General features: G+C 36.6%; 1 protein-coding gene and 1 long non-coding RNA gene across 5 annotated transcripts in view; both read left to right on the plus strand.

Moving 5' to 3' along the window:
- The window catches only part of LOC125228588 (dystrophin), a 701,009-nt gene that overhangs the window by 323,122 nt on the left and 357,774 nt on the right, over positions 1–20,113 (plus strand). The gene's annotated exons all lie outside the window — the stretch shown is intronic.
- On the plus strand, positions 57–8,963 carry LOC125228663. Of its 2 annotated transcripts, none has more exons than XR_007177316.1 (4): positions 57–133; positions 1,353–1,566; positions 7,608–7,654; positions 8,811–8,963. It is a non-coding gene; the product is annotated as an uncharacterized LOC125228663 (long non-coding RNA). The 2 variants fall into 2 exon arrangements; XR_007177315.1 differs by having other exon boundaries at positions 63–280.

A 20,113-nucleotide genomic window follows, 5' to 3' on the forward strand; every position in this document is an offset into this window, starting at 1 on the left:
AGGTTCACTTCGTCCATAGCGGTCGTGTTTATTTATTTAATATATAAAAATAAAATTAAAAATCAACTACAATTGTACCTGATGGTAGACCTTACAGGACCTTAAGGTTTTGGCACTATCGCTTAAAGTAAAGGTGTTGTCTATTAACTAAATATGGCCTGCTTTGGGCGTTATGTCTCTAACTTTGTAACCATATTTCTTGCCATTTTGGTCATAAGACCTTATTTTTTCCTTCCTAAGAAGCGGATACTGTTCATTCATCTGGTGTGGTAGCCTGTGTGTAAGTTTTATGTTTGCGGTAAATCCTATTTGAGATAGTTTTAATATGTTTAATATTCAACGGGAACTATTAAAATGAATATTAACTTTGCTACTAAAAATGTTCCTCTAATGTTCTAGTGTGATGCTATGACCAATATGTAGATAGGTAGGCAGGTTCCCTATGTTACTTCAGATGCTCGAACGTAACATAAAAACTGCGTAACTTTTAATTATTTCATTAAATTTTTTATCTACTCCAGGAAAATTCTCCAGTCTATTTACAGCCTTTAAACCCTCCTAAATTACATCAGGCTCTCAGATTTTATTCAAAATGTAAGTGAAAAATGTGCTTTGTTTGGCCATTTTCTTGCCGTCATTGTGCAAAGATTAAAAAGGGTTAGGGCGAAGGGTTGGGCGCGGAATTAAAGAAACGATTAGCTTCCCGAAACGTTCCGTCAGCTATAATATCGAGCCCTTTACTGAAAGGGAGTTTTTCTCTTTCGCGACTCAATGAACAGAAGGAAAAGATGTTTATTTTTTGTGTTTTTGGTATTGAATCGTTAATTTGATTGGCATTTCGGAGGGAACAAATCAAAATGAAATGTTTTTCGATTTGTATTTGAAGTAGTTACACAACCAAAGGAACCGTGACAAGAATAGATGTGACCCGACTCATGTGATCTTTTACTTGGTTAACGTTCTGGATACTAGACCTAAGTGAAAGTGACATCCAGTCACATCCAGGGACCAGGATAATCGCAAATTTGAGATGAGTTAAGGCTCATTAAGATACGTTTTACAGACAGACAGAACCCAAATACCAAAACTTTTTTAGGTATAAAGCGCTAACAAAATTAAAACATTGATTTTAAAGTACTAAGTTATTATCAGAATCCGATTTATGACGCCATCCACCTTGTCAATCTTGAGATGCCCATTGCTACTGGTTTTTATCGGGTTTTATGTTAAAAGATACCTACATAATTAAACAGGGAGAGTAGACACACTAATGATATTGAGTGATAAGCAAAGAAGTTATTTAAAACGGATGATTTTTAGAAATATTATATCAAATTGCTTTCTAATTTCAGAAAGAAAATTACAAACACAAAGATTTCTTCCAAGATAGAACAGAGAGCGATAATTTGTTGTCAATACGTCTGTGCGTCGGATTTGTCTAATCCATCACAAGGAGCGGTTCCTTCGCAATTCCCGGAATTTGAGATAAAAAGGATACATTATGGAACAATGTGGTTAACGGGAAAGGTTGGGAAGATCGATCGGTGTGCGGTTACTCTCGCTTATGTAAGTTATGTATAGGGTTACCATTTGTCCTGGTTTCCCCAGACTAGTCCTAGTCTAGTGTAAGGCCTGGACGCTCGGTGCGAGCGTTCGGCGGGGCGGATGAGCGTGCAAACAATTTAAGCAGCGCGGACTCAGGACACTTGTATGAGCTTCAATTGTTTGACATGCACGTCGCACGCCCCGCCCCGCTTCTAGCGTGCACTCAGGCTTTACATTTACGGCCCGCTGCTCAGCGGCCAATGCGAATGAAAAGTCCCATCGCTGTGTCGCTCCGATGTAGCTTTAGACCGATGTCGTGGCTAGCATCCGAAAAGCGTCTGGGTGCGGTTTCATTTGTAGTCTGAGTTTAAATTTTCAACTGTTTTTTACTACACTATGTTGAAAAAAAAAAAACCTGTTGACGTGTCAGGGGTTTGGGCTCTAAAATCCAGGGTTTTCACGAGGCTTGTCCTGGTTACCAAATTTTACAGATTTTATTTCATTCATTTATTTATTTCATTAAACAATACATGATTGTGTTTGAAATCACGGATTTACGGATGAGATGGCAACCCTAGTGTATAAATAGCGCGTGGGAGTCGTAGTCGGCGAAACTTTCAATACTTTTATGTTATACCGCTTTTGGGTTACATTTTATAGTTCACTTTGCTGTTTTACTTTGTGTTATTTTATAGAATGGCATAAACAAAACTAAGTACATTTTTTATATTAAAAACTAATTAAATTCATTAAAAAATTTTTTTACTTGTCTTATGTAGTGAATAAATGATAGTACGTATGTAATTATGTATATTCGATAAGTAAACAACGAAAAATTTGATAAATTCATTTTATAAAGTGGACCGTTTTTAGTTAACTCTGAAATATAAGTACTATGCCAACCAATATTTTTTAAATGATGAAAATATTTAAAAAGCGTGAGACGCAAACATATTCCAAAATATTTTAAGCGGTTACTCACGTGTTAAGACGATGTAACGTTCGACACCGTTCGTTCTTGAGAAAGATACTCGGAAATGGATCGAAACATGTCGAACGTTATATCGACTTAAGGCCGTTTTCACATTATCCGATCCGATATCGGATGTAGGAAGGATGTAAAATGTAAGATTTATGCGCTTGCAGGTCTTCATTTATGTATTTAATAGATCATTATTACAAAAAAAACTATATAAAACGCAAAAATTGCGGATTTAATGCCGATGGCACTTCCTACAACAGTTTTTGTCCGAGGCACCATGGAACTGCCGATATCGGCAGGACGCTTCCGACATTTTTTGTGCCTGACCCCCGTCAGTTGTCGGCCGATAATATTTGTTTGTTTGCGTATATAATGTATGTATACTATTTGTAGTAGTGTGCGTGACAAAAATGGCGTCTATTAAACAGCTGCTAATGATCGAAATTCAAATTAGTTGACAATTTCCATTGAAAAAAAAAAGGTTGTAATGCATCGGTCCGAATTGCGGATACTAGTTTTTTCATTTTTGTAGATATAGTTGAATGTAAAATTATTTATTTTGCCTGACACCCTGAGTATTTTTTATGCTCGTTATTTTAATTTTACAATATTTTTTTATTTAGGATATAGTGCTTATAATTATTAAATATAAAACATTTTTTAAATATTTTTTGACACAAAATCATACTTCATTGATTTGGAACAATGCGTTTTATCGGACCGACATCCGACACTATCGGAAGTGTTTATCGGATGTAGGATGTCGGTCTGACATCCGATATCGGATCGGATAATGTGAAAACGGCCTAACACGTGAGTAATCCGCTTAAAATATTTTTAAATACGATTCTTCTTTGTTTTCCGCGTATCCATCCAGCCTTGTAGCATCACCAAGACATTAGAGCGATCAATCTGCCGAATTTGACGTTTCGATAAGAAAAAAAAAAGATAATTCGATATATATTTTTTAAGGTACGCCACATGTAGGATGTAGGTAGTTAGATAGATACTGTAGATAGATTTCTCTTCTGTAACATTAAAAAAGAATTGGGAGGTATTTGGATAAAATTGTTTGACCATTATTTTGAGATTGCTGGTTTTTGACGTAGATATATTAAAATTGGAGGGTTTGGATGTCGTAGAAGTCGATTGTGGGATATAGGTTAAATTGTGGCGTAGGCGAGAGGCGGGCAACCTGTCACTGCAATGTCCCAGTTTCGTTTTCTCTCAACCCCGTGATTGCAAAGAGTGGCACTGAAACTTGATTAGTTTAATGTGCTCTGCTTACCCCTTTATATTATACAGGCGTGATTGTATGTATGTACATATGTAAGAACAAATTTGCATCAAACAAAAATATGTGTAGATACATATTTCGACAGTTACTAAGCTGTACGACTGATGGACGAGTACTTGTCTAAATACAATATAAGACCAAGTAATACTTACTACGCAAGGCGTCAATGAGGGGAACTGGGTTGGGAAGAGTCTTGCGAACGCCAAACTTGGAAACCGCTTACGCATTGTTTTCTAAGTAAACTCGTGTTTGGCGCATAACGTCGCTACATAGATTATTTCTGCTAGACCACGCATCCTTATCTACACGCATTTTATAATCTGTCAAAAAAACTATGTCGGTATTCTGCTGACTAGAAGGATAGGCAGGGAAACAGAAAGAGAGGAGAGTCATTACTTAACTATATTTACTTGGCATTGTTTATTAATAGGTACAATATAAGACTATGTGACACGGCGAGGCGTCAGATAAAGGGAACTGGGTTGGGAAGAGTCTTGCGAACGCCAAACTTGATTGTAAACCGCTTACGCATTTATTTTGGGTAAACTGACGTTTGGCGTATAACGTCGCTGCACAGATTATTTCTGCTAGACAACTCATTATAATTTACACAGAAAAACATGATTATCATGGCTTCTAAAAAAAATCAGTAGAAAAGACGCTATATCTAGAGCCTATATAGTTTTTTTTTTAATTATATATATTTAAAAATAAAGATATATTGTATTTTTCTGCGGTTTCAATATTCGGTATATTGTATAAGTAAACGAGCCACTTTATGTTAGTGATGTCACAAAGTTATATCATATATTACACTGGTTTGTTTAAATTACCAGGAGGTCACATTAATTGCTTCATAAACTGGAGTCTAGGGGTGGTACTCCACGACCAAAAGTGACAAGACAAGATACGTGCCTGCTTAGAGTAAATAATATTATGACACTATAATAGCATGATGGTATCGTACTAACATTATGTAGACATAACGCCACATTCAATATGCTTATGTTGATTTAATTATAACTTGTATATGTATGTACGAGTACATAATATTTTAAATATTTTTCCCCTCGCTAGCTCGGAAACACGTGTTTTGTCCTTTAATACCAGCGGGTAAAAACGCATTTTATCTGCTTCCAGTAGTTCCACAGGTGGTAAAGTAATTTGACCTTGAATAAAGTCAAATCAACTGCTTTAAAATTGATAAAAGTAGGTGAATACCTGTGGAACTACTGGAAGCAGTGATAAACGTATTTTTTGCGTTGTAGTTTCCTCGCTATAGTGAGGTTTTGTGTTACACTCGGGTGCAATAGTACATTACATCAGAGGCCGGGAAAATGAGGATTTCCGGGCAAGTGGGTATATACGGCCGAGCGAGCGTGTGAGCGAGGCCGGATAGGGATACGAGGCCGGGAATCCGTTTTCACGCCGAGGCATGTATAGTGCTTTTCTCAAACATACAATGAAATAAAAAAAAATGCTCTAAAGGACAATATTTTATAAAAAAAAGTTACTTTACAGGCCTAGGCCTAAAAAATAATATGAAATCCCTTTACAGTCCTCTCGAGTTGTTGCGCCCAAAAAGCGATACTTCCCAGCCCATTTTAAGGAACGTAAAGACAATATTTCATTGCATGTTTGAGAAAATGTATTTTACTTCTCGTGTGTTAAAAAACAACTTTGCCCCCTTGTATAACAAATAACTCTTAAATAGGTAACAGTCTACAAAATACCGGCCACTTACTTATCCGTAGAATTTGACGACCGGTCTGGCTCAGTCGGTAGTGACCTTGCCTGCTGAGCCGCGGTCCCAGGTTCGAATCCCGGTAAGGGCATTTATTTGTGTGATGAGCACAGATATTTGTTCCTGAGTCATGGATGTTTTCTATGTATATAAGTATGTATTTATCTATTTAAGTATGTATATCGTCGCTTAGCACCCATAGTACAAGCTTTGCTTAGTTTGGGGCTAAGTTGATCTGTGTAAGGTGTCCCCAATAAAAAAAAAAAAAACTTATGAATATTAATATTATATCATACTCAAATCTACGTACTAGTAGGTAGATTCACAGTAAAGAATTTTTAATACAGTTGCTCAAAAAGTGCCCGTTTTTTGGCTGTTTAGCGTGCGAGAAGTTGTATTTTACGAACTAGTGCGTAAAAAGTTTATACGTTCCATTTTACGACTACTTACCGAGCTGTTTTCATATTAGTCTAGTTTACTAAGACAGAATAAAACTATAAACATATTATTAAGTGATTAATATTTAAAACGTTAATATTTCATATGTAATTGTTTACTTTTAGTCATACTAAACCTAATTTATAAAATGGTTTATACTTTGAAAAATCGGTCATAATGAGTTGTGTAAACAGAACATGGTTGGAACGAAACGCGTCTTCAACTGTCAAAGTAGAGGCGTCTACCATGTTTTAACTTAATGCACGTCAAAAAACCTCAATATGTTACGCGATTTGTCATAATTATTTTACGTTATTTGCAATACGTCGGGGCATAAATGGATCGATTAAATTAAAATGTAGTTGTACATTAAACAATCGTCCCAAATCGTAAATGTTTATGTTTTTATGGCACCCAATGAAATAAATTATGTTATAGGTAGATGAATAGCAAACTTGAAAATATGCACGCAAGTTTAAAAGCTTCAAAAATACGCCTTTGAATTGTCAAATAATCCGTCAATGTCCATGGGAAAATTGATAGTTCGGATTGTTTTATTTCGTTGTAAGTAAGTAGTAGTGTTTTTTCGCAACTGTATTAAAAAACGTCGTTCGTCACACGTGCGAGAATGTCATTATTCACTCGTCCCGAGATTTGCCACTCGCGTGCCGCTCGTTGCAAAATGTCTCGGGACTCGTGAAGTAATGACATACTTCTCGCACTTATAACGAAATGTACTATATTATCATTATTTATTTTTTATTATCATCATCTTCATTAAACGTATTGGAGGGTCGCGTGCAGAAGCCAGTATGTTTGTGGTTGCCTATACTTATAGTTACATATAAATAATCAAGCAAAAGTTTCCTATGTAAGTCGACTATGAAATTTTATCAATTGAGCATTCAACTTTGTATTTACAAAATTGTACAGTTTTGTGGCAAACTTAATAATTTTACAACTGTCGGGTTTTATGTCCCGACAATGTATTGATTTGGACTAGAGATGGGCCGAATATTCGGTAAATATTCGGTATTCGGCATATTCGGCAAGTTTTTCAATGTTTGTTTTCGGCCGAATAATTCGGTTGCTTTGCCGAATATTTACCGAATAAACAAAGTAAATAACTAATGAAAATCTTACGTATTCCATTGGATAATAAGCTCCTATTTTAATAGCTTTCTAAGGAACTACTAAAAATGCGTCAAAATATAAACACAATTGTTTTGTAAAAAAAGTTAAAAAAACCGTAGTTTAAGAGTTGAGAAGAGTTCAGAGTTGTTTTAACCATATTTTAATTATCCACTAAATCATAAGAACATAGTTGTAGTATGTATAACCATTACCAATCATTTCAAAGTTTTAATCTTAACATTCGCTTTAAAAATATTCGTATTCGGCAAAGTCCATAGTCGGCGCAACTCTATTTAATTTGGACCGTAACAACCAAGTTCTACTTTTACGCTCATAAAGCTCGCTATCGAAGTGTCTAGGATATAAAGTGACAATTTTATATTAAAGTGACAACTTTAGTATTTACGTGAAGGTGTTTGTTTCTGATTATGTAACTACTTATTTATAAATGTTTGTTTTTGTTTCAGGTAAAAATAAAACAATCAATGGAACACAACGAATTTATCGTCATATGGTAAGCCAGCAGTGCTCCTGCATTTCTAAGCATACCAAGCCAAATGGAAACCCTCTGACGAAACAGTCTTTTAATTGGATTGATTGTGTACACCTACACGTCTATATTACCTAACGTAAATAAGACATCCTAGTTATTTTTTATATATTATCTTATGTGAGATTCAGAATCCATGAAATAAGAATATTATGGTCTGTGTTATGCATTAGGTGGCCGCCACATAATTTCTAGACTAGCTAGCCTAGCTGCAAACATTTAGGTTTCAACTATGAAACTTACTTTGCATAATTCATGATCATTTGTGGGCAGCGATATGCACCTAAGTACAAATAAATGTATGGTCGCTCTTTTGCATTAAGTAAGCAAGGATCTCAAATTTCACTTAGATAATGCTATTTAAAAGATTCAAAGATTTTTATTTTGTTCAACATAGGTAAGTTACAGGTAAAGGTATAGGTAGGTTACAGGTACTTATAGGTACTATTTAAATTTCAGTAAGTATATCTACAAAAACGTACGTAAGTTTGACGAAATTTTCATATTGTTACATACATTATTACATACAGTCAAGTGCAAAAATACGTATCGATTTTATCCTTTCGCTCAAAAATATGTACCGAGACCTTATTCCGCCGACATAAAGTGCTATGGGACATATTTTTGATAAGTTGTACGCACCCATATTTTTACACTTGACTGTACATTCGGTGCTAAAAACTCGATTGTCGGGTATTTTATGATTTTATTCCTATTTAGGATGGATGACCCGATAGTCGGGGTTGTGGCATTACAAATTAATTATGACAAACATTTTGTGACCGAGACGGTTCTGTTTCAAAAATAACACCTGTTTTGTTTCGTTTCGTTAAATTTAATAAAAGTAGGTACTGTTCTAATAGATCTTCCGCAATAATAAATAAATAGCTACCATCAAATTAAGCTACAGTCAGTATTATGCATTTTAGGTAGCCATCAGATAAAACTCAACTTAGATGATAGGTAATTCCCCTGCATCCCAACTGCAAACATGCAAGTTTAGACTACACGCTGATTTGCATGCACTTGCGCTCCACCTGCCGCCGGGGACCGGGATTTAGCACCAAACTTACTGGCTACACTATTTGCTATTGCATTTGTAATTTTAACTTTATTTCAGTTGCTGAAGGTGGGTAACGAGTGTTCAGGAGTTGGTTCAAAGTTATAGATAAATATGAAATGATTTTAAATGCAGGAAAAATCTCCAGTTCATAACTTCAATATCAAACAGGATGAGGTGTATTTTTTGGAATATTTTATTTGAACTCTTGAAGTCGAGTATTTTTCAATATACCGAAGCTAGAATTTACACTAAGTTTATTCGTTAGTACATAGACTGAATTATTTGATGTGTAAACATAGAAATATATACAATAAAGACTAATAAAGTACTGATAAGTAATAGAAATATATACAAGAATACTAAACTAAACTATGTACTAATTTAAAATTAACTTATAAATAAAAATACTCCCTAAGTCGTCACTATATTTACACTAACATTTACTATTGCATATGTTATCAACCTAAACTTAATGGCGAAATAAGGCAACTCATAGTTTTGCAAATACGAAGTCGTTTCAAATGCAGGAAAAAGATACAAATGTGTGTATAGTTCGTAACTTAATATCAGTGGGATGAAGTGAAAATTCTATCATCATTTCTTGGAACTTTAGAGTATGTTTCAATATATCGAAGTTAGAAGTTATATCGACATTTTCAGTTGCGTTGGTGATTTCAATTTTATTTGTCAGGAGTAAGGTGGAAAAGTCACAGTAATTTGAAATGCAGCAAAAACATCGAAGGAAAATAAGAATTCAGAATATTCCTTTTGCCATATATTTTATTGAAGTGAAGATTTTGTGAAATCAGAGTTTGTAGAGTTAAAAATATTTCAATATTTTTTGAAGAAATTTAAACCACTTAAAAAAAGAAAACTGACGTGAGATAAGCAGGTACTGTAAGAGGTTTCGCATTCAGAATGAAACCTTTTACAGCAGTCATGGTCGCTGACTGGCAGTCCCTGATTTAAAATTGGAACAGTATAAGAACGTCAAGGAAAACAGACACTTCAATGGGGCATTCATATAGAAGCAGCGATTGAGAGTGAACGGTTGTAGCTCCTAAAATATAAAAAAATATTGATTCAAAGCGTTGTTTAAATGTTTGGATGCTCTCCACTGATAGGCCGACTCTCTTACAGTACCACATTAGCGTTGCCGTTGGTGATATTTTAAGAACTGTATGATTCTGCCTCGTGTAGTGACGGGTTAAGAATTTCACCACCCCTTTTCTTTCCGTGGGTGTCGTAGAAGTCAACTGTTGTATACTTATGGGTCAAATTGTGTCGTAAACAAGAGGAGGATCCTGTCACCGCAATGTCACAATTTCGATTTCTTTCAACCCCCTTTTCCCAAGAGTTGCACTGAAACTCGGTGGTTCATGTCCTCTGCCTAACCCTTTATGGCATACAGGCGTGATTATATGTATATTGTATGGTTCATTTTAGAAGACTGAATTTACCTACCAACAAACCTATTCTGCCGTTTCTTACCAATACATATCCTTGGCTAAAAGCTCTATAATAAATGAGTATGCAGACAGACGTAACAAACACTGACGTACCGCTCACCCTTAAGTGAGCATCGGGTTCTGTAGACCCGACCTCGATCAAACAATACTGGCAGAGAGGGCAGCCTGATCGCAGTGTAAATAAACGGCTTGTTTTATCATCATTCAGTCAACAGTCACACTCTTAAATGACCCTGAAACCTCAACACTTTTTAGGGTTCCGTAGTCAACTAGGAACCCTTATAGTTTCGCCATGTCTGTCTGTCCGTCCGTCCGTCCGTCCGTCCGTCCGTCCGCGGATAATCTCAGTAACCGTAAGCACTAAAAAGCTGAAATTTGGTACTAATATGTATATCAATCACGCCAACAAAGTGAAAAAATAAAAAATGGAAAAAAATGTTTTATTAGGGTACCCCCCCTACATGTAAAGTGGGGGCTGATTTTTTTTTTCATTCCAACCCCAACGTGTGATATATTGTTGGATAGGTATTTAAAAATGAATAAGGGTTTACTAAGATCGTTTTTTGATAATATTCATATTATTAAATTAAAACGGGACTTAATCGCGTAAAACTTACGTTTTATATTTAACCCGACGTTTCGGACATGACATTACGTCCGTGGTCACGGGTAGACTGGCTGGGTGTTGTATCAACATCTTCTAGCTGTACGAGTTTTTCGAACTACCCGCACTTGATTGTCATCAGTCACTTTTACGCTAGGGTTGCCACTCTGCCTACATACAACACTCACGACATCCGATGGTATGAGACGGGAAGTTTTCTCACGTTTACACTTGCTAATCACTGGATTCCACGAAGATGAAATCCCTTGCCCTTCATTTTGATTGAAATTACGATGTTTCCTGATTTCAATCGCTTCACGTACTTTCCTGCTATAGTAAAGACGTTCAGTTGAAAGGACTTTGGGATTATGCAGTTCAATCCAGTGGTTCGGTCCTGACTCTAGCAAATGCTCGGCAACCGCAGACTTATTTATTTGTCGTTTTTTGACCGCCGCGATATGTTCTTTGACCCTTACCGCTATGGTGCGTTTGGTTTCTCCAATATAATCATTAATAATATGAGTGAAGATCGTGTTAGTTTAAATCAATATAATATTCATATTTTCGGAAATAATCGCTCCTAAAGGAAAAATAATGATAATATGGCCTGTGTGGTGACGGGTTAAGAATTTCACCACCCCCTTTCTTCCCGTGGGTGTCGTAGAAGGCGACTATGGGATATGGGTTAAATTGTGGTGTAGGCGAGAGGCTGGTAACCTGTCACTGCAATGTCACAGTTTCATTTTCTTTTAACCCCTTATTTGCCAAGAGTGGCCCTGAAGCTTTAGTAGTTTCATGTGCTCTGCCTACCCCTTTATGGGATACAGGCGTGATTGTATGTATGTATGTATGTATGTAAATTGATAATGAATGCGTTCGACACGGGATCTTCATCTAAGAAATAATTCAAAACGACCGTTTATCTTCTCAAATAAAAAGTGTGTTCTCCCCACGTATCACGGTTGGCTGAATAAACAATTTGCCGCCCATAACAAACACCCTCTATAATGATAATGGTCTAAGATAACGCACAGGGCAGATGCGGACTCGATTCTTGTTTGTATCGGAAACCGATTTATCTTCCGTGTAACGGACAGGCCAATTCGATCCTATACTGATATTAGAATTATAATTATGTGAATCAAATGACCTTTCTTAATCCACGCAAAAGATTTCATTGTTTTTTTTTGTCCAATGGTATCATTTATAGATACAAATTTTATGAAAAGGAACAAAAATAGTATACTATAGGTTATCTTATATGAAAATGTAAAATATGACCTTGAAGTTTAAAAGATGAAGTGATGAGTAGTTGGGCAATGACAAATATCTACTCGATTCTGGTCTCGCCACTGATGAAAAAACACCAAAATCATTTAAAAGTGGCACACATAGTCAACAAAAAACAACACCGTTAGTTTGCTATGAGACTTAAAAGTCGTAGGTGTTCATGTATTTTAAACTACTCTAAAAGTAGCATCACTGAAACCGCAAGAATGAAAAGAAAAATGCAAATCCCGCATCTGCCCTTTCATTCCATCCTAAACCGCCTTAATGTGCAAAACTTTTAATTACTTTTTCCCATAATGGCACCCGCCCAACTATCGTCGGTTCGCGTCAACACCACCCTCCATACTACCCGCATGCCTTCTTAAATTGGCTGCATATTCTATATAACCAATATAAATTGAACGAACACTACATGTACTTACTTTTGGGTTGAAGGTTTTTGTGAATTGGTTTTTATAGCCCGCGGCCAATTTCAGAAGAGCTTTTATTGAGCGTTATCTCATATAATTCTGGTCTACACATATTATGGTGCAGTATAGCGCCCTCTATAAGTTGGCCCCTGTACTAGTGAGAGTAGTGGGTAGCTAAGGTTCTGGTTAAGCTGGTGGGTGTGAGGGCGCCATCTGTTGGTCTGAAATGTAAACGAGGAGTTAGCGGGTGCACGTGCTGGGATGCGTTTGGTTTCAATTCGACTGCCCCTACTAGTTGCTTTTTATTTCGGTTTTCAAAAGACAAAATTTTATGCTTACCTACCTACTGTGAGTCCATGAGTACCAGCAGCGGCTGATCCATACAAGCCGGTTCCCACAGGCTTGTCTAAAATTGATTAGGTACTAGTAAAGTACCTAACATACCTATAGGTTTCTTGCTCAGTGTTGCCTAGCAGAAATTTTCACCAGCCGCCACTGATGAGTACCTAAATTGTTGTACATTATTATGTAATGTAACGAGTCCAATAATTAAGGATAGGTATTACATTTAAAAGTGCAAATAATGAACTTTCCTTTATGGGCATTAAACCTCTTTTCATCTTAGGTACCTACCTCATTACAGTGTACACATTGCATACATCGTGTCCCGATAGTTTGAAAAGATTCATAAAATCTAAACCTTAATAACTAGCAAATTACCTGTCGATAATACCTATAAAATAGACAGTTAATAATTAAAATACTAATAAAACTAGTTAAAAAGCTATCTGTAGTTATTGTCCCATAGTACCGACGCTATGAAAGCCCGCGAGCAAATACAGCGCGGCTGTTTCGGCCGCACCGCTCCTGAATTTTAAATCGCTTAAAATTGAGCGAAATATCTCCCGCCTCTGTTGCTCCAACTTTGCGAGGGTTTAGATAAACTGCATTTTTAAAAACCGGACTTTTCGATTTATGGAAACATCGAAGTTCATATCAAATATTTATGGAAATGTTTGTAGGTCGCGAACTTCGCTTGGGATTTGCTCTTCTAGTAGGCTGGAAGGATCTTGAAATAGTCGCCCAGGATCGTGAAAAGTGGAATTTTCTTCTGACAGCCCTGTGTTAGGGGATAACAGGAACACATCATCATCAATAACCTGTAGTGTATCGATTTCTGTATCTAGATCAGTAGAAATAGTACAGTAATCTACAATAACATGTTACTATTCGAAGGCATAAGAGCATCACATCTTTTTGCGGCCTTCATATGTTATCGTAGGTGATTATACCTGAAATATCTAAGTAGGTTTGGTTCAAAAGTAACTACTAGCTTTTAGAAAGAGAATACTTTTTGTGCCTATGTCACTCTCCATCCCTTCAACTAACTCCCCTTAAATAATCACGTCAATTCGTCGCTCCGTTTTGCCGTGAAAGACGGACAAACAAACAGACGCACACACTTTCCCATTTATAATATTAGTATGGATTTAACCGGTTTAACTTAAAGTACCGGAATTTTATATAGTTGGATACACTTAGATATATTTTACACTTAAAAAACTGTAAGCATTATTTTCCCGTAGTAGAAAAATGAATAAAGAAAACACCTAGCTGGAAGCTTGAAAAAGAAAGCTAAATATGAGTTAAGGATCTCAAATTGAGGCAAAAGCACAAAGCTCGTGCATTTTCGCAAAAGCTAAAACACGAGCTTTTAATAAGAGCTGCTTTTTACATAATTCACTATTGTAATGACAAGTTTGCATAAAGGAAAACTACAGTGCTGGCTTTAAAAAGTTTGGACGGTGTATGAAATTTTAAACGAGCTTCTGTAACTTTTGAAACTTGTTGTATGGTAAAAGTAAAAGGTCATTTTAGCTTTTTCTTTGTCTTCTTCTTTTCGTGTCGATGGTTGCTTTCTTTTTTTTAGAATTTGTAGAAACCATCGTGGAGGAAGGATTAGCCGGTCATCACAGGTGGTGACCGTTGCTCAGGGTGCGCCAGACGTTTGGGTGTCTCGTAAAACACATCAATTGCTCGGATTGCGTCTTGCGGGGAGGCTCCTTCCATGCACCCTCTTTGTCTAAACACAGTTTTATGTAAAAATGTAAATTGATAGAAAATATTTTGCCCTAAAGTTGACTAGAATAAATCGCTCTCTAGTCTTTTTTTGTGTTATGCAGTTAATGGTCATCTTATACCATAATCAAAGCTCTGTGCCTGTATACAATTTTACATGATACTAGTATCTTATTAAAGGAAATGAAAATTTTAAGTCTGATGGGTAGGCAAATAATTAATCATAATCTCTTTTTCACATTTTGTTCTTCTATATTTTAAATAGCTGCACAATATGCGCGTTTAATTAATTCAATTAATTCATTAACCTCGGTGTAATTAAATACTGTGACCATAATGAAGTTATTTCAATTGAATTACCTATGAGCAAAATTTAAATAATACTACCATTACTCGTGTGTTAAATCGCAAATCAACATACCTTCTATTTTCAAACGTTAAAAACGGAACGGAGTGAATATTCGAATATGGAATGAGAACAAAATGGCGCCACCTGGCTCGCAAGATGGCGTGTTTATATGCCTGAAGTTCGAGAGTTTACTGGCGTTTGGAGCGAGTGATGCTTGATGAAAAAAAAATTGTGCTGACGATAATAGTAGGAAATATAATTATTTCTACTGGGAAGTTGATCGTTCATTATAATCTTTTCTATTAAAATAGGTGATACATTCACCAGACATTTTTCTTGTAATGTTTTCAATTTCGATTGGATTTCCATTTATTTATTTTTTATTCTGGTACATTATTCTGCCAAGCGATAGAGTGACATGATGAGACAATATATGAAGGTCTTTCAAGAACCTGTAAGAACGCAACATATCTTACATATTTCCATGAGTTGTTTTGGACTAGAAAATACTTTATAAATAATGTGGAGTAAACATATACAAGTAGGTACCTAACTATATAAGTAAAAGTAAACTAAAAATATTTTTACACACGTAGATATACCAACATGTATGATATTGATAAGATACATACATACTCATAGGTAACGTACTCATACGTATTTTACCATTGATATTTTGAACAAGTTTTCGAATACGGCACTAGAATGTGGGGTAAATAGACAATCAAGCCGGCCCTCGTTAGGCTGCTTCCGTTTCCGGCGCACAATCTGTCGCTTCATTCGCTCTCAGTTTTGTTAAATAAAAACATACATATGAATTTACATATATATCTTATAAAGACTATTATTTTTTCGATTAAAATGATGGCCAGAGAAAATTTATGCAGTTGTATTGTTTCCATAACCATTTAATTCTCTGAAAGTCCTATTCAAGTAACCTAATATTTGTCTTGTCGAAATTTAAGAATATAGTTCCTCTATTTCATACCTTATCACAATAGTAGTAATAATTACGAGAGCCTATGAAAATATCACGACAATATACTAAATGGTACTATAATAAAAATATAGTCTATGCTAAATTCTTTGAGTGCTTTATTAAAACTTAACATAATTGCCTGTGTGGTGACGGGTTAAGAATTTCACCACCCCCTTTCTTCCCGTGGGTGTCGTAGAAGGCGACTCTGGGATATGGGTTAAATTGTGGCGTAGGCGAGAGGCTGGCAACCTGTCACTGCAATGTCACAGTTTCGTTTTCTTTCAACCCCTTATTTGCCAAGAGTGGCACTGAAGCTTTAGTAGTTTCATGTGTTCTGCCTACCCCTTTATGGGATACAGGCGTGATTGTATGTATGTATGTATGTAACATAATTATAATAAAAATACCAAAATCATGTATATGCATCTAAACAAAACACTTACTTACTTGACTGCTCATTAACTGTATAAGATACAAATATAAAATGTCTGACTAGACTGTACAGTAGTTGTATAAAGGTATAAAGGTAAGCAAAGAAGACGGAAGGATGCTCCAAACTTAGACTGCTCATATTTAAACTTGAATACGAGTAACTTGCTCGGGCAGGTTAAGTTTGCTCGCTAACAAGGACAAAGACATTATATTTATAATAATATGATTATTTAAACATGTACTATTTTGTACAATTTTGACATTTTGTATCGTACACAAAATTCTAATTCGTAGAATCGTACAAGACGCACACTGTGGGGCCCGCGGGTGGCGGGGGGCGTATTACCAGCGTTTTTGGAAACTCGCTAACGATTATACAATCCGCGAAATGGACGTTGTTTCAAATCACCTTTGTTTCAAAACCCCTCGGTCTCCCCTAGTCTTTTAGTTCTTCACATGGGTTACTAAGCAGGACCTACTGATATGCAGGACGGGGTCAGAAGGAAATAGAAATGGCGGGATGTTACATACATTTCATCTGGATTCTTGGGAATATGGGAATATAATATAACTAGCTTTTTGTCCGCGGCTTCGCTCGCGTTAGAAAGAGACAAAAAGTAGCCTATGGCACTCTCCATCCCTTCAAATATCTCCACTTAAAAAAACACTTCAATTCGTCGCTCCGTTTTGCCGTGAACGACGGACAAACAAACAGACACACACACTTTCCCATTTATAATATTAGTATGGATACAGGTTGAAATAAAAAGGGCCGTACGAACTTTGCATAGTGACTTTTGAGGTTATTTATTATTAATGAACAAATTTAATTATAGGTACAATGCTGAAATCACAAAAAAATTAGCTGTTCCATAGAAATGAGAGGTCATCATGACAGTCGAAATGCTTCATAAACAGGCAAGTTTATTTTTTTGCGATTTCAGCATTGGTCCCATAATAAATCTTGTTCATATTGATCTTAAAAGTCACTATGACCGGACCTTTCTATTTCGCCGTGTATGCAAGCCACAGTGTTCAGTAGAGACATGACCATAGCGTGAAGAGGTCTTTATTCAGCAGTGGAACAGAATCATGGTAACCATAAAATAGTTTTAGATAATTAAATTGTCCACTATAAATGTGAACGCACACATATTCTCTTGCAAATCTGCATGCCTACGAGTAAACTATTTAACTAAACCATTTAGATAAAATTTAGCACTTATCGAAAAATATTTGAATAGATATCAGAAGTTTTTTTAAATCAAAAGTAATATAATTAAATATAGACAAATACGCAAACTGAAAATAGTCTTAATATTTGTGGCTATGGTATATTCACCTTTCTCAAATCAATTACCCACGGTCACTAATGGCCATGCGAATTAATATCATAAATAATATTTAATTGGATGTGGTGTAACGAAATGTACCTACAAAAGTTAACCTATTCGCAGTAAAGCGAAAGATCGTATGTTTAGCGTTGAGCGGGAAGCGGGGCGGCGAGCGGTGCAGCAAGCGGCCGCTGTCAGGACAGGTCCATATAATGACATTCATTTTGATCGCGACGTTTGTAATAGGAGGATTAAAACCATTGGTAAATCTCCTAAAAATTGGATCTACTATCTAATAGTAGTTGTTATTAGGTGATGATTTGTTTGTTGATGTCTTAGGCAGATGGTGTCAGAGCAGATCATTGAAAACTTTAAAGTAGGTAGATAAAGAAACATGTAAGTAGTAAATAATGTAACCGCATATAATAAGGTATTGTACATAACGAAACAGATAAAAATAAATTCACAGCGACATTGGGACGAGCCGCTTTGTAGGCTGGTACGGAATAACCTGTATCAAACGGCAACCAGCCTTCAAGAGCGTGCTCGTCTCCTTGCCGCTTTCGAGTGGGAGTCTGGGCAGTGGCTTCAGGCTCTGCCGTCCGTGGCAATTGGTACCTTTTTGGACGACTCCACTTTCCGCATCTCGGTCGCTCTCCGCCTGGGAGTGAATTGTGTTACCCCGCATCGCTGTCGCTGTGGTGACCCAGTTGATCAGCTGGGCCACCATGGCTTATCCTGCGGCAGAAGCGCAGGACGCGCTTCCCGCCATGCGAGCCTCAACGACGTCATCCGTCGGGCCTTAGCCAGTGCGGGAGTACCGGCCGTATTAGAACCGACCGGTCTCGCTCGCGATGACGGAAAGCATGACGCTCGTGCCATGGAAGATGGGACAGCCCTTAGTTTGGGATGCCACTTGTGCAGATACTCTGGCGCTGTCCCATCTCCATCGCACCGCTTTAAAGGCTGGCTCGGCGGCCAATTCGGCCGAACTCCTCAAGCGGCGCAAGTATGCAACCATTAATAGTGGTTGCATATTTGAGCCGTTTGGGGTTGAGACCCTGGGGCCCTGGGGGGAAGGCGCCCACAGGGTCTTCAAAGAATGCAGCCGCAAGCTTGTGGAACTGACACGTGACCAGAAGGCTGGGTCATATCTGGCACAGCGGATCAGCATTGCCATACAACGTGGCAATGCTGCCAGCCTTCTGGGCACGTTGCCAGTGGACGGCGATTTAGGGCAAGTCTTTTATTTATAGTTTATTTATAAGTTTAGATTTTAGTTTTAGTTTGTAGTTTTATTTAAGGACCTATTTTATTTTTTTATTATTATGTATTTGTAATGTAATTTTATATTATGAAATAAAGATAAAAAAAAAGATAAAAATATATATCAACTCAAATATAATTTATTTATTTCCGATCCAGTCTTTATTTAACGTATCAATCTACAAATCTAGCTCAAAAGGTTAGTTACCAGCGATATCTCAGGGTTCTCAGGATCTCCAATTAGGTAAGTGGTGCGTTTATCACGGATGTCCATTCGAACTTATAGTTTGAGATATAAATGAAGTAATTTTGAAATCATTCGCCTTTATTTTGCATTAAAACAATCTTTATGGGTTTTTTGTTAGTTCGATTTACAATGTTAAACAGTTTTGATCAATCACTCATACGCTTGATACTTAAAACTGTTACCAAATTCAACACCATACTCTCATCTAGGCTGGCAACGCACTTCTAACTCCGGTAACGTGTTGTTTGTGTTTGATGGGATGGAATCTCATCATCATCTGCTCGCTTCCCTGTGAGTTTGGTTACTGTGTCTCTTTTGTTTCCTTTATGTATAATAAAGCTTACCACAGAATATATAATAGTACTTATGCATATGCATACATACATACATACATAAAAGGTTATAAATTCTTCTGTCAATAATAAATTAATTTTCTGAGAATATGTCTTGTATGTCTTCGATGATTCGACTCTTTTTTTCATACTATTTGGGTCGCGGCGGCGATTATACATGCACATAATTATTTGGAGTGACAGTTTACATTTTAAAACCCTACGCATAACTTCCGACAATCTCATGATCATGACCGAACCTCCTTAAAATGCCCCATGATTATTAGTAACAACCCTTCCATCAATGTTTACGGCACCGCCCGCTTACTTATTAACGACGGAACCCATCCTCCAGCCAATTAGGGGTCCGTATGAACCCTGAATTATAGATGGTGGCCGGACGCGGTCATCGCTTGCTTTTTACATGCTGAGAGCAGGGAAAACGGGAGAGTTTGGTTAAGGATGATGGTGGATGTGACCCGTTTTTAGTGAAATTGGGTGTATGTATAGGGTTGGTTAATGGAGTGTTTGCAAACACTACACTTATTTGAAGAATTTTGGTTTATGCA

The sequence above is a fragment of the Leguminivora glycinivorella genome, chromosome 1 (genome assembly GCF_023078275.1).
Source record: "Leguminivora glycinivorella isolate SPB_JAAS2020 chromosome 1, LegGlyc_1.1, whole genome shotgun sequence".
Classification (NCBI taxonomy): domain Eukaryota; kingdom Metazoa; phylum Arthropoda; class Insecta; order Lepidoptera; family Tortricidae; genus Leguminivora; species Leguminivora glycinivorella.